At 39.4% G+C, this 13,269-nt stretch overlaps 1 protein-coding gene across 1 annotated transcript in view; it reads right to left on the reverse strand.

Annotated features, from left to right (window-relative positions):
• Positions 1-11,382, reverse strand: part of lrfn2b (leucine rich repeat and fibronectin type III domain containing 2b) — a 92,249-nt gene extending 80,867 nt beyond the window's left edge. Inside the window, exon 1 of the mRNA XM_028605308.1 lies at positions 11,346-11,382. The gene's annotated coding sequence lies outside the window, so the exon portion shown is untranslated. The remainder of the gene's footprint in view (positions 1-11,345) is intronic.
• Positions 11,383-13,269: the final 1,887 nt, after the last annotated feature.

The following is a 13,269-nucleotide window of genomic DNA, read 5'->3' on the forward strand; positions in this document are numbered from 1 at the left end:
TCCAAAATGTTGATCTATTGCTTTGGGTGTGATTTCTAAAGTTAGATAATATTTGACAAGTGACACCACATGACACATAACATAAGTTACTCATGCTCAAAATGTGTACTATTATAAAAGAAACAGCCACGTCAATGACTCTAAATGACCTACTGTATATGCACAGTCACTACGTGCAGACTGGAAGAGGTTGGGCAGGCCTTGAAAGTTTTCAATATTGGTGGCAATACAATAGAAGTTTAGTGGTAACAGGGGTTCCATATTTCCATAGTGTTATATTTATTATATTTAATATTTTGATATTAAACTATATATATATATATATATATATATATATATATATATATATACTCTTTATACCCTTTCAGACTGCGTACAGTCCCAACACCTTCACCAATAAGGTAGGGCTGCCCTAATTGCTGTTGCTCATTAGGCTAATAGCTCTGAACACGAAGAAGTAATGACTGAAGCTACATCCACACTACTACATTATGGTTTAACATAAATAGGAATATCTTTTGCTATGTTTATGCCTCGCATCCAAACTACTCCGGAGTTTCCAAGCCCCTAAAACGGAGACATTTGGAAACACTGCTGACCCCGTTTAAGTTTGAAAACTCCGGGGTTGCTTTGTAGTCTGGACAGGCAGAAAGAGAGACTTTTGGAAGCAACGACGCACGGAAGTCAGTCTTATCGCTTAGGTAGGCTTACATACCTTTTAGTAACAGTTCCACCTTGTTGTTGGTCCAAGCAAATACATCCCTGGTCTTTCTTTTCACCATTGTTATTTCTCCAAAGTATATTCTGTATTTTCACCTTATACATTTTCACCTTATACATCCATGATAACGTCAGACACACGTCAGGTCATGTGATACGCATTGTCAGACATTTTAATATGGACAGAGATTAGTTCTTCTACAAAGCTAGTGTGGAGATCATTTTTGTCTCAAAACAGCGTTTAAAAGTGATGACATAAAAGTGTGGAAGTTGCCTGAAGGAAACTTAGACAACATTGTTATCAACTTCTTTTTTCTCTTATCTCCTCTCTGGTGGCTAAACAGTAAGAGTACAGTGTCTAAAGAGACTTTAGTGAAACACAGCTACGGCAGTGATAGACACACACATGACAAGCAAGTACTCATTAATGTACATGCACCAACAAATACATCACTGTGTTCGGCCACACACTCTACACACTTGAGGGAATCAAGTGATGTTGGAATTAGATGTTCAGCTCAAATGGCTTAATAGAGTAACAGCCAGCTCCAGTGCAGGAAAACCCCTCTGAGATCAGTTCCTGAAACACCATTGTCACTGGAACTAGTCTCAATGGACGCTCTGCTGGGACGGAGATGAATGGTAATGACCTTTTTGTTCTCACTACGCTGACATTTACAGCTAATTTACTCATTTTACATTTGAGCTATGTAGTAGTGATGTCCAAATGAAGCTTCACGAACCATTAGTTTGTATTTATTTGTCTCTTCGTTCAAGGAATGGCAATTCAGTGTGCTTTAAGACTCGCATTGCCAGACCTATCTCCACAGAGCTGTAGAGTAAGGTCTGGCTCCTCCACACATACATTCCAGGATAGGAGAATAAAACGCTCTGGGTTGTTTGCATTTCTTTAAACCAATCACAACTCGTGACACAGCGACGGTGGCTCTGCAAAATGTTCTCGGGAAGGAACTTGGTGGAACATTTGCACCCCACAAAGAAAATGCCACATACAATATTAAATGAAGTTAAATGTTCACACAACTTTCAATGACATGCAGCAAAGGGCCGCAGGTCGGAGTCGAACATGGGCCAACTGCGTCGAGGCTTTACCTGACAAATCCATCCATAAACTACAACTAGTCCAAAACTCTGCTGCCCGCATCATTACCAGAACCCCCTCCATCAGTCACATAACACGTGTCCTGCAGCAACTTCATTGGCTCCCCTTGAAATACCGCATCATTTACAAGATCCTCCTCCTTACATTTAAAGCTATCAACAATCTTGCCCCTCAGTATCTCACCGAGCTTCTTCATATCAAGACACCCACCCATTCTCTTTGGTCATCTTCCTCCATCCGGCTCATCCTCCCACCTGCTTGTCTGGTTACCATGGGGTCTGGAGCTTTCTGTCATTCAGCCCCCCACCTCTGGAACTCTCTGCCCCACTACATTCAACACTCCACGTCCACAACCACTTTCAAATCTCACCTAAAAACTCATATTTTCAGACAGGCTTACTCTCTTTAATTTATTTATTTTTTTTTCATTTTTGCTTTGACTGTAATGACCCCACCCTTTTTCTTGTATTTTTATTAATAGTATTATCGTGATATTTTATTGCCTGTTTCTCTGATTGCTTGTTTAATGGATTGAGTGTTTTATTGCTGATTTTGTAAGGTGACCTTGAGTGTTTAGAAAGGCGCCTATAAATAAAATGCATTATTATTATTATTATTATTATTATTATTATTATTATTATTATTAAACCTCTGTACATGAGCGCCCGCTCTACCAACTGAGCTATCTGGGTGCCCGATAAATATATTCTTTGTAAATCTTAATCATTCCCCTAAAGAACCAAGCAGTCCTACCTTGTTGCACAATTCAAACTTTTTTCAAGTTTCAAGTCAACAAGTTTGTTGTTGCAACACACGGAGAGTGAAGGTGAGGGACATCAGGGTATCAGGCAATTATCTTGGAAATGTAATTCCGTTGATCCAGACTAGTGTGCTAGATAGCTTTTGTTGAACTGAAAGCGCCATCTATGGCGTTCAGAAAATCATGAAAACGCATTCCAATTCTGAGTGAATTGCAACGTTAGATTTAGCATCAGTTCCAACAAGAGGGTTGCATTTCCTTTCCTCTTGTTGTAAATTGTGATGTCTGATCTTTTTCCAACCCAGTCCTTAGCGTAAGCTCATGGAATGTGAATTTGACCAATGGATGCCCTCAGAAGGGATTTGCTACTCATAATATTTCCTCTGGCAGTGCTCTGGCTTGGGAAACAGAAGAGAGCAGTGTGTAGGCGAGGGGTAGGGTTTTCTGTCTGTAGTTAATTCGCATAGTGCAGAGCAGAACAGCACCACAGGCAGACCTTGTATCAATATCTGCAAATCCTGTCTGGCAGAATAATCCAATGAGATGCACTGACACGGCAGCCTGATCCAACAATCATTAACAGAATATAAATAGGATGCAACCATCCAGTCGACCTGTCAGAGACATCACACATCACACACTTTTGCATATTCATCCGACTTGTAACAGCTGAGTGACCACACCCTTCCATCTTTTCATGTGGTACTAGTTTTTGTCAGTTCCAAAATACAAAGATCCAAATCTGCTAAATCTCATTTGAGTGTTCAAATAGAAATTTATGGAAAACAGATTCCAGGTGCACTGTGGGTAATTTTATATTTTTTGAATCAGAACCACGCATACATATAGCTACAATAATGGTCCGCATATGGAAAAGGTTGGGGTGGATGGCTGGGTCATAAAACATAGGGCTTTCAACCTTTCAACCTGGAAATGTGTTGTGTCCCTAATCTTAACAAGTCGTTTTGTTGCCTAAACTTTACTGTCGTCGCCTCATGAAGCTCACTTTTTGTTGGCCAAACTCAACTGCCACGCCCCCTGCAAGGGCCGTAATCCCTGTAGCCGGCACAAAGTCACCTTTTGTCTGCAAAACTCAAATAACCTATGGCCTATGAAAAGACCGACAGCTCACGGTGCTCTGTAGCCAGCTTACAGTAACCTTTTGTCTGCTTAATAACTGCAGCTGTGGCTCAGTGGTAGGTTGGTGGTTCTATCCCTGGCCCTGCAGTCCCATGTTGAAGTGTCCTTGGGCAAGACACGAGTCGCCCCTGATGCTGCGCCATCGGAGTGTCAATGTGTGTGAGTGTTTATCTGATGAGTAGGTGGCACCTCGTACGGCAGCCTTGTCCACAGTGTGTGAATGGTTCCTGTACTATGTAAAAGCGCTTTGAGTAGTCGTTAAGACTAGGAAAGTTCTATATAAAACCAGTCCATTTACATTTACCAGCCGGCGGTCGCCTTATTTCGTAGGATATCATGTGAATTGGTGTGCATAAGTTTTGGTACAATATCATACGATCTGTTCATAAGAATACGTTGATGTACGTCGGAAAAGTGGTGCTGATACAAGGCAAAAAAAATCCAGAGCAGTCAACAATGAGTAAATTGAGTCACATACATGTTAAAGATGGACCAGCTCAGGGCCACAAACATGATTAATTAATGAAGAAGTAATGTTAAGGTAATCATGATTACAACACTACAATTCAGTTTTTTTTAGCCTGTCACTTTAACTACAGATTTACCTATGAAGAAGACATAAACATCATTAATAAATCTGAAATCTTGATGATTGAAATACCTAAATCAATGCATTATTAAGGTATTGTTCCTGCATTAAGTCATGCTTGAGATAGGCTACTATTAATCATTGTACATTACTGATAGTTCATGAACTATATGAATGAATTCATGCTTTTTCATGAAGTCATGCATGAATTCATTATTCATGTACCAATATTATAAAGTGTTCCCGAAAAGGTAAAATGGTAGTTATTCAACCGAATGTAATATGTCTGTGAATGATTTAAAAAAGAAGAAGAAGCATGCAGCCACTTCAATTTTCAAGTTCAAAAATGATAACCAGTTGGGTCTCACTTAGACATGAGACTATAGTTTTCATTTGATGAAAACCTCTTTACCTACTGTACATCAATTTACAGTGGGTTTTCAGTTTTAAGAACTATAAACACCTTTTCATTTTCATACCGCACTGGTGTTTAGCTCTCGATTGTGGTATTAAAAGTTCAGCGAGTCCATTTCAAAGCACAAAAGGCCTTTAATCCCACACATCATTGTGTAGAGACATAGTGCAGTTTCATAAACTGCAGTAATGACGTGTTTGATCAGACACAGGAGCCGGCAACGCTTTATCAATGTATGTATGTGTGTTAATGCAGTCTGCGCTGTGGGAGGCCTTTGTGTGAGGGAGCTTCTCCCAGAAATGAAGCTAATCCGTCCTGACAGAAAATCACTGCGGCACCAAAATGTTTAATAACCTACTTTCCATGATTACACCATGGTACACCTGCAAAGCTCATTAGTTTTAGGTTATCAAGAAGAAAGATTCAAAGGCTTTTTATAAATCAATTAAAAGAGATGAAAGATAATGAGTTTGATGGAAAGCTTTAATAGGCTTTTCTGTTATATGTCTTGTTGAATTGTAGAACACATTTTCAAAGGGCTCAGCTCCAATACAGAGAGGAGATAGAGGTGGACCTTTTTTTCAATTAGGGCTTATTATTTGTTTGTTTTTTGGTTAAAATATTTTGTTTGATTTAACCTGATAATCACCCAGATTTCAAATTCCCAGCCATCAAAGGGCTGTAGTGCTCATTAGTGGTAAAATTATTGTATATTTCTAGCTATTTCCCAAAAAATTTGACTACTGACTACATGGGTTGTATAGAGCAGTGTTTCTCAAATGGGGTACTTTAGAGTACTGCAGGGGGTACGTGAGATTTTTTTAATCCATAATTCCTAAAACAAATATGTAAGGGAAATAGTAGAGCGAGGCGGACATTATAGCGAATAAAACCCTATATTTATAAAAGGCTGATTCAAGATCCCTTCGCATCTGGTTCTTGCATCACCCTGTCGGGGTTGTATTAGTTTAATAGTTAAGGTGTGGTTTCTCTTTAATATCCAGAATGAATGGCATAATTATATTCTCTGATTTATTTTTCAGCAGCACATTAATTACCCTTTTTATTGTTTCACCTCATTCATCCTCCTTAAAAAAAATAAATAAAAAAACCTTCCTCTGTGTCTCATTTCCTCTCTGCAGATTTAGTCCCTGAATGCACCACATAACAATGAAAAATTCAGTAGTATGTTAAAGGCTGTTGTTTTTCTCCCCACGTGAATTATAGCCTGCTTTAATACACATTCCATGCTCACGTCCATATTTATAGTCTGTCTGGATATTTACGCTAATTTCCTTTGCATAATATTTCAACTAATGGAAGCATTCTTCTTGAGGACACCTCTTAAAGCAGGACATGCTTCCTATTAAATGGCCAGTGGCCATTACATACTGCCCAGTCATGGTGGTGTCTGCAGGGGCCAGCATAGAGTAAATGGAGCTAAGTAGGACTATAAAGCCTAACCATTGGATATAGGTCCTCAGTACCTTTTGGTCCCGACTGAAATGAATAGGATAGTTATTTAGGCTCTTGGTCGTGTTGATACATTATTTGAATAGACAATTATTTATTTTTTAAGCACAATTTAAAGTAATGTTTTACAGCTTTGTACTTTCTGTAGGCTGCTTGTGGTTAGACAACATTTAGTATTCAAGAAGTTTGGTTTCTTGTAAGAAAAAATGTTTTGAAAACTGGACTGCAAGGTCTGTGTAAAATCCGATTATTCAAGTATTTGATTGATTGATTGATTGATTGATTGATTGACTGACATGTTTACATTCCTCAAAGTCAGGTATAAAATCTCAAATCAAATCTCAGATATTGTATTGGCATTAGTATTTAAAAATCTAAAATGATACCCAGCACTAAGTAAGTAAGTAAAGTTTATCTATATAGCACTTTTCAAAGATAAAAATCACAAAGTGCTTTACAATAACTTGGAATATGATAAATAGAAGACATAAGAATACAAGGAAAACATACAGTAGGTACATAAAGCGTACACTAAGTGTGGCACCACCACAAAATCTTTTAGGGAGGTGGTCAGGATGGATGGTTGAGCATTCAAAGAGAGTGATGTCAACAACACATCATGGTTCACTTCCAGTCCCTTTATTCCTTTATGGCAACAATTATTTGGTACTCCCTTACTTTCTGCCTTCACATCGGGCAAACTACTTCTTGTATTGCAACGGAATGTAAATGGTGGGGTATAACTGTCCAATATGGATGTAATACCTATTGGACTAAGACCTATTTTGTCCTTACAGCCAAAATACATTGGGCACGGACGTGTCATGTAGGCTGGGCAGAGTAGGATTTTTTACCGGCTACACTGTGTGCATTGAGTGTTGCCAAGTAATAATGCAGTTGGTAATGCAGGGTTTGAAATAGGCTATATTAATTATATTGGTACTTAAATAATTAACTGGATTTTTTTAACTGCAGGATCACAGATACACATTGATTCGACTGACTTACTTGGATGTGAAATTTAAAAACACACACAAGAATGCTCTGCTGCCTTGCTTTGCATCTGGTACAATGAGCACTTTATTTCAATCATTTGTAAAAAGATTGTACACTATTGTGCAGCTACACAGCCCGCCTGAGCAGCTCGGCTTGGCTGCGCATCAGCTTTCTGAACATCTAGAGACTCGATGCCTCGCTTATTTTTCCTGTGTGATGCGCGCAGTTCGCAGCAAAAAGAGACAGTGAAACAATATTTTGATATTAACATTATACCAGCACTCTTTCAGTTTCTGTTTCAAATTAAAATCTAATTTATAATGAAATTAGAATAAACTTTATATTATGTATGGCCATTATGAAATGCAAACTGAATGTAGAAAGCCACACAGCTTCAGCTGCGGCACAGCAGCAACGCTGCCTTTGTGGACACCGCACGCGTATGAGCTGCAGCAGTTTTAGCGAGGTAGCCGTCACACACTGCTTATGCAGGCTGTGTGGCCCAGATGTTAGGTTTGAGCACTTGTACGTCAGGACAACATAACAGCAACAACACAACATGGCGGTAGAAATAGCACAAACTTAAGTTGAAACTGTCCTTAATGAAGCAGTGTCTTTGCTTTCTTTCTTTTCTTTGCTGGAAAGAAAGACATCTTTAATTTGATTTTCCATACAGTACAGTAAATACAGTACAGGCCGAAAGTTTGGACACATCATTCAATGCGTTTCCTTTATTTTCATGACTATTTACATAGTAGATTCTCACTGAAGGCATCAAAACTATGAATGAACACATGTGGAATTATGTACTTAACAAAAAAGTGTGAAATAACTGAAAACATGTCTTATATTTTAGATTCCTCAAAGTAGCTACCCTTTGCTTTTTTGATAGCGCTGCAAACCCTTGGTGTTCTCTCAATGAGCTTCATGAGGTAGTCACCTGAAATGGTTTTCACTTCACAGGTGTGCCTTGTCAGGGTTAATTAGTGGATTTTTTTCCCTTATTAATGGGGTTGGGACCATCAGTTGTGTTGTGCAGAAGTCAGGTTGATACACAGCCGACAGCCCTATTGGACAACTGTTAGAATTCATATTATGGCAAGAACCAATCAGCTAAGTAAAGAGAAACGAGTGGCCATCATTACTTTAACAAATGAAGGTCAGTCAGTCTGGAAAATTGCACAAGAGACCAAGAGTCAACCTCTGCTGCTGAGGATAAGTTCATCCGAATAGTTCATCTGAGCAGCTCAGATTAGAGACCAGATGAATGCCACACAGAGTTCTAGCAGCAGACACATCTCGAGAACAACTGTTAAGAGGAGACTGCGCAAATCAGGCCTTCATGATCAAGTAGCTGCTAGGAAATCACTGCTAAGGAGAGGCAACAAGCAGAAGAGATTTGTTTGGGCCAAGAAACACAAGGAATGGACATTAGACCAGTGGAAATCTGTGCTTTGGTCTGATGAGTCCAAATTTGAGATCTTTGGTTCCAACCGCCGTGTCTTTGTGCGACGCAGAAAAGGTGAACGGATGGATTCTACATGCCTGGTTCCCACCGTGAAGCATGGAGGAGGAGGTGTGATGGTGTGGGGGTGCTTTGTTGGTGACACTGTTGGGGATTTATTCAAAATTGAAGGCATACTGAACCAGCATGGCTACTACAGCATCCTGTAGCGACATGCCATCCCATCCGCTTTGTGTTTAGTTGGACCATCATTTATTTTTCAACAGGACAATGACCCCAAACAGACCTCCAGGCTGTATAAGGGCTATTTGACCAAGAAGGAGAGTGATGGAGTGCTGCTTCAGATGACCTGGCCTCCACAGTCACCGGACCTGAACCCAATTGAGATGGTTTGGGGTGAGCTGGACCGCAGAGTGAAGGCAAAAGGGCCAACAAGTGCTAAGCATCTCTGGGAACTCCTTCAAGACTGTTGGAAAACCAATTTCAGGTGACTACCTCTTGAAGCTCATCAAGAGAATGCCAAGAGTGTGCAAAGCAGTAATCAGAGCAAAGGGTGGCTACTTTGAAGAAACTAGAATATAAGACATGTTTTCAGTTATTTCACACTTTTTTGTTAAGTACATAATCACATATGTGTTCATTCATAGTTTTGATGCCTTCAGTGAGAATCTATAATGTAAATAGTCATGAAAATAAAGGAAACGCATTGAATGAGAAGGTGTGTCCAAACTTTGGCCTTACTGTAGCTGACTTCGACAATGCAGTTTTACATTAGGTAATTTAAATTACCTACTGTAATTTTCAAGCAAAATCTGGAAGCAAGAAAAGCTAATTTCAAGAAAAACTATCTCACATTATGATCACTTTTCATTTAATAGAACATAGATATGGTTTATTTCCATGCAATACCAAGCATTTCTAACAATGACTTTTAAGATAGTGTGCTGCTTGTCCCCAACATGTCAGCCTGACTAGGCAATTCAGAGCTGACATTTTGGGGTCGGTGTGCAAATTTCCTGAGAAAAGAACCTTAAAAAGTTGATTTCCAAGGAGAAAAGTGTGCTTGCTGTGGTCTGCCCAGTGTTAAAATATTGATCTTAAATAAAAACCAATCCCTGGTGATCTGCTCCCAAGCAGCCATATTACACACTCTTCCTGGCGTAAATAGCAAAAATAGAAGCTAAATTAAAACCAGCAGTACTCTTGGGGTCCACAGCTTTCGTTGCATATAACTTTTATACCAGCCCCCTGCTCTGTCATGCCCCAGACCACCAACCTCACTGGATGAGCTGGGTGCTTCATTATAACAACACTGCAAGCAGTTTAGTTTATAACGTTTGATTTGGGAATTTCTATCCTGAAGGTTGACCTTATATACAAATACTGTCAGGATTAAAGCTGTGTGGGATTAAACAGACAGAGAGAGAAAGAAAGAGCACACGTAAATTAGTAACCCTAAAAATGTAACTAAACAGAAACAGAAACTAAATTTATTCGGTCTCTGTTTTGGGGTTTTTCAAATATGCGCATGCATGCAACTCTTTTTGTCAAGAATGAGTCATTTATAAATCTTATAAATAAAAACATAATTTATTCATGACATGAACAAAGAAATAAAATAAGTCCTTCAGAGGCCAGCCTCCGTTTCACCTCCACTCCTCCACTCCTCCACTTTCACACTAATCGAAACGCATCACCTGACACCTGACCGCTCATTTACTGCGCAAGCCTGAGCCCGACCCAAGCCCATGTACAATGATAAAAATTAAGACCAATCCCGTCGGGTCCCGTCAGGTTCGAGCAAAGATCTTTAGCTCTAATTGCCTCTGTTCATCACTCCCCCATCCGGCACCATCAGACACCTACCATAAGCCTGGGTCTGTTTACAGTCATTTCCTTCCCTAAAAGGAAGTTTTCCTCAGCACACAAGATTTCTCCCTAAAAGGGAGTTTTTCCTCGCCGTTGTCACACTAAATGCTTGCTCTTGGGGGAATTACATGAATTGTTGGGTCTTTGTGGATTGTAGAGTGTGGTCTGGACCTACTCTATTTATAGAGTGTCTTGAGATAACTCTTCTTATGATTTGATACAATAAATAAAATTGAATTGAATGCAGGAAGTAGTGTGCGGAGAGGAGAGTAGGGGGGCGGAGGTCATGGTGGTGGATGGCCATGTAGTAAGTCTCAGATGTGAGTTTGTGTCCTGTCACAATTATCCAATTCACGTTGGCTCTTTACCATAACCATGGGCTTTTCTTAAACCTTAACCATGGATGGATATCCAATATACAACAAGCCTTAAAAAAATGTATTCAGGGTTTTGCAGAATCGTCCAATATTGGTCTGACTTGTGATATGGCTGAGATATTATGCAAACCTCCCCTACATTAAGACTTGTGCATCAATATTTTGGGCTGGTTTCATTGACGCAGTAATATCTGAGAGTTTTTAAAGACACTTTTTAAAATCAGACTTTTCAATAAATAAACCTTTTAGATCCAGAAGCTTAATCCCTATCTGCCAGCGCTCATTTTAAAATACTAATAGGTAATCTCTAAATCTTCAGCTCTGACATTTTGTGAATTCCTTTATGACTTCATGTGGTCTTTACAGTCACATAGATGTCTGTGCGAAAAGCACATCAGCAACTGGATGAAATACTCACAGTGAATAGGGTAAGGATTACAAGGTGGAAGAACCACCTGAGGTCAGGACTCCATCTTCACACCTCTGCAGTGCCTGGGGCTCCGAACACATCTTCATCGTCACAACCTCCTGTGGGAAGACAGAAAGAGTACACTTAAGCAATCAATCACTGTCTATGCACTCGTCTGGCAGACTCCAAACTATATTGAAACCGTAGTTGCATCACATTTCAGAGCATTCCACAAACTTCTGCTTTTGGAATAGACTTTTCCACTGCAGAGCCTTCAGCCACAGAATTAAATGACAAGCTAAAAATCACATTTGTGCAGAGTATGCAGTCTTGGAAATATGTAAATACAAATTTTAAAACATATGCCTTGATCAGAGACTCTAGCTAGGTCTAAATTCTTCAAACTGCAGAGTGATAGCTTGGAACGTTTGCTTTAGCAGCTGGTGGGATCATAAGTATGGTTTGGTTCAGATTGGTTACATTTTGGATCCAGTCCCGTTTGGCAAAATATGAAGCTTCAGCACTAACAAAACCATTTAGCTCTCCTTTACTTATTAGCATAGAACAATGTAAAAAACGTTAGCATTAGCCTGCAGGTTATGTTAGCAACCTTCTCATTTTTAGCCGGCACTGAACATCGCTTTCACTGGTTTAAATGACAAACATCACAGAAGCTGTAGCAAAATAATGTTCATTCTGTAAGAAGGTTGACCAAAGGCCAACATTACACTTTTGACACTTGTCTGGTTAAAGGATAGTCCATCCTAATACATCCTCAATACATATTTGTATTTTAAGAGAGTTGGCCACCATAATTGTCACACCAACTATACTGGTCGTAAAGTGATACTTTCATAGAACAATTACACTATAAGGATTTGGGGGATAAAGGCCACAGTCCTTTTGCCAGCCCAGTTCCAGCAAAAAGCTAGTATGAGGCTTCATCAATCTGAATTAGCTTAACCAAGTTTTTTTAGCTCATAATTCTCTCTTTGCATTGCTTGCTGGAGCGATACGTCCTATTAGTTAGCATTGCAAGGAGGAAACAGGGACAGGAAACCTACATGTGACTAGGACAAAGATGCCAGCTTGAGTTGTCTGACTCTGACTGCTTGAGCCTAATATTAACATCAGCTGAACTTTGGAATGCAACTCTACACAGAATACTGGGCTGTGTATTTTAGTCCCCATCTCTTGCTTTGGAATGGCACTAAGGTACGACTTCACGGCCAGGGGAGGGGAAATGATTGGAGAACGAATAATTGCAGCGCACCCACATCTCTTTGAAAGCACACAAGCATAGAACTTAGGCCGACTTGAAAAAATCCAGACCTATCCTTTCACATGCTCTCTGCAAGCTGGTTTGTGTACTTCATTGTTTGTGAGGGTTTTGAAATATAGAGATAATAATGTCAACAGTGACGTTGCATTGGTGGTGATTGGTGGTTATTCAACTTGACAAAAGAAAATTAAATAATTCTAGCAGTAGTGTTAACTTTAATATTGTACCTTTGTCTTGGGTAATTGTTTCTAAGCAACAACAGTTTTTTTCCTGGACAACATTTTTTAAAGAGGATAATTACATGGTCTTGGTTACGACTTTAAAGCTTTCCACACTTGCATTTCATAGCCCTGAGATAACCTAAGGCTAATTGGTTCTATCAGTCATGATTACAATGTATTGTGCAAGTTCATAGACAAAAAAAAAAATTCAATGCAGCTAGTAATGCAACCAGTCAGACAATCATTTGGTAATATTATTTTTCAATTTCATTTTCTCTTCAAAATATAATTGACGGTAAAAAGGTGACCGACGACTGCAATGGCTGCCCAGGGCTAAAGATCAGCACTCACCTCCATATTTTCATCGAAAAACCAGGTTTATTCCCAATCGTTTTTATTTGTCGACACAGTGACTCAGTGGAATGCCAGC

Source organism: Perca flavescens, chromosome 18 (assembly GCF_004354835.1).
Source record: "Perca flavescens isolate YP-PL-M2 chromosome 18, PFLA_1.0, whole genome shotgun sequence".
Taxonomy (NCBI): Eukaryota; Metazoa; Chordata; class Actinopteri; order Perciformes; family Percidae; genus Perca; species Perca flavescens.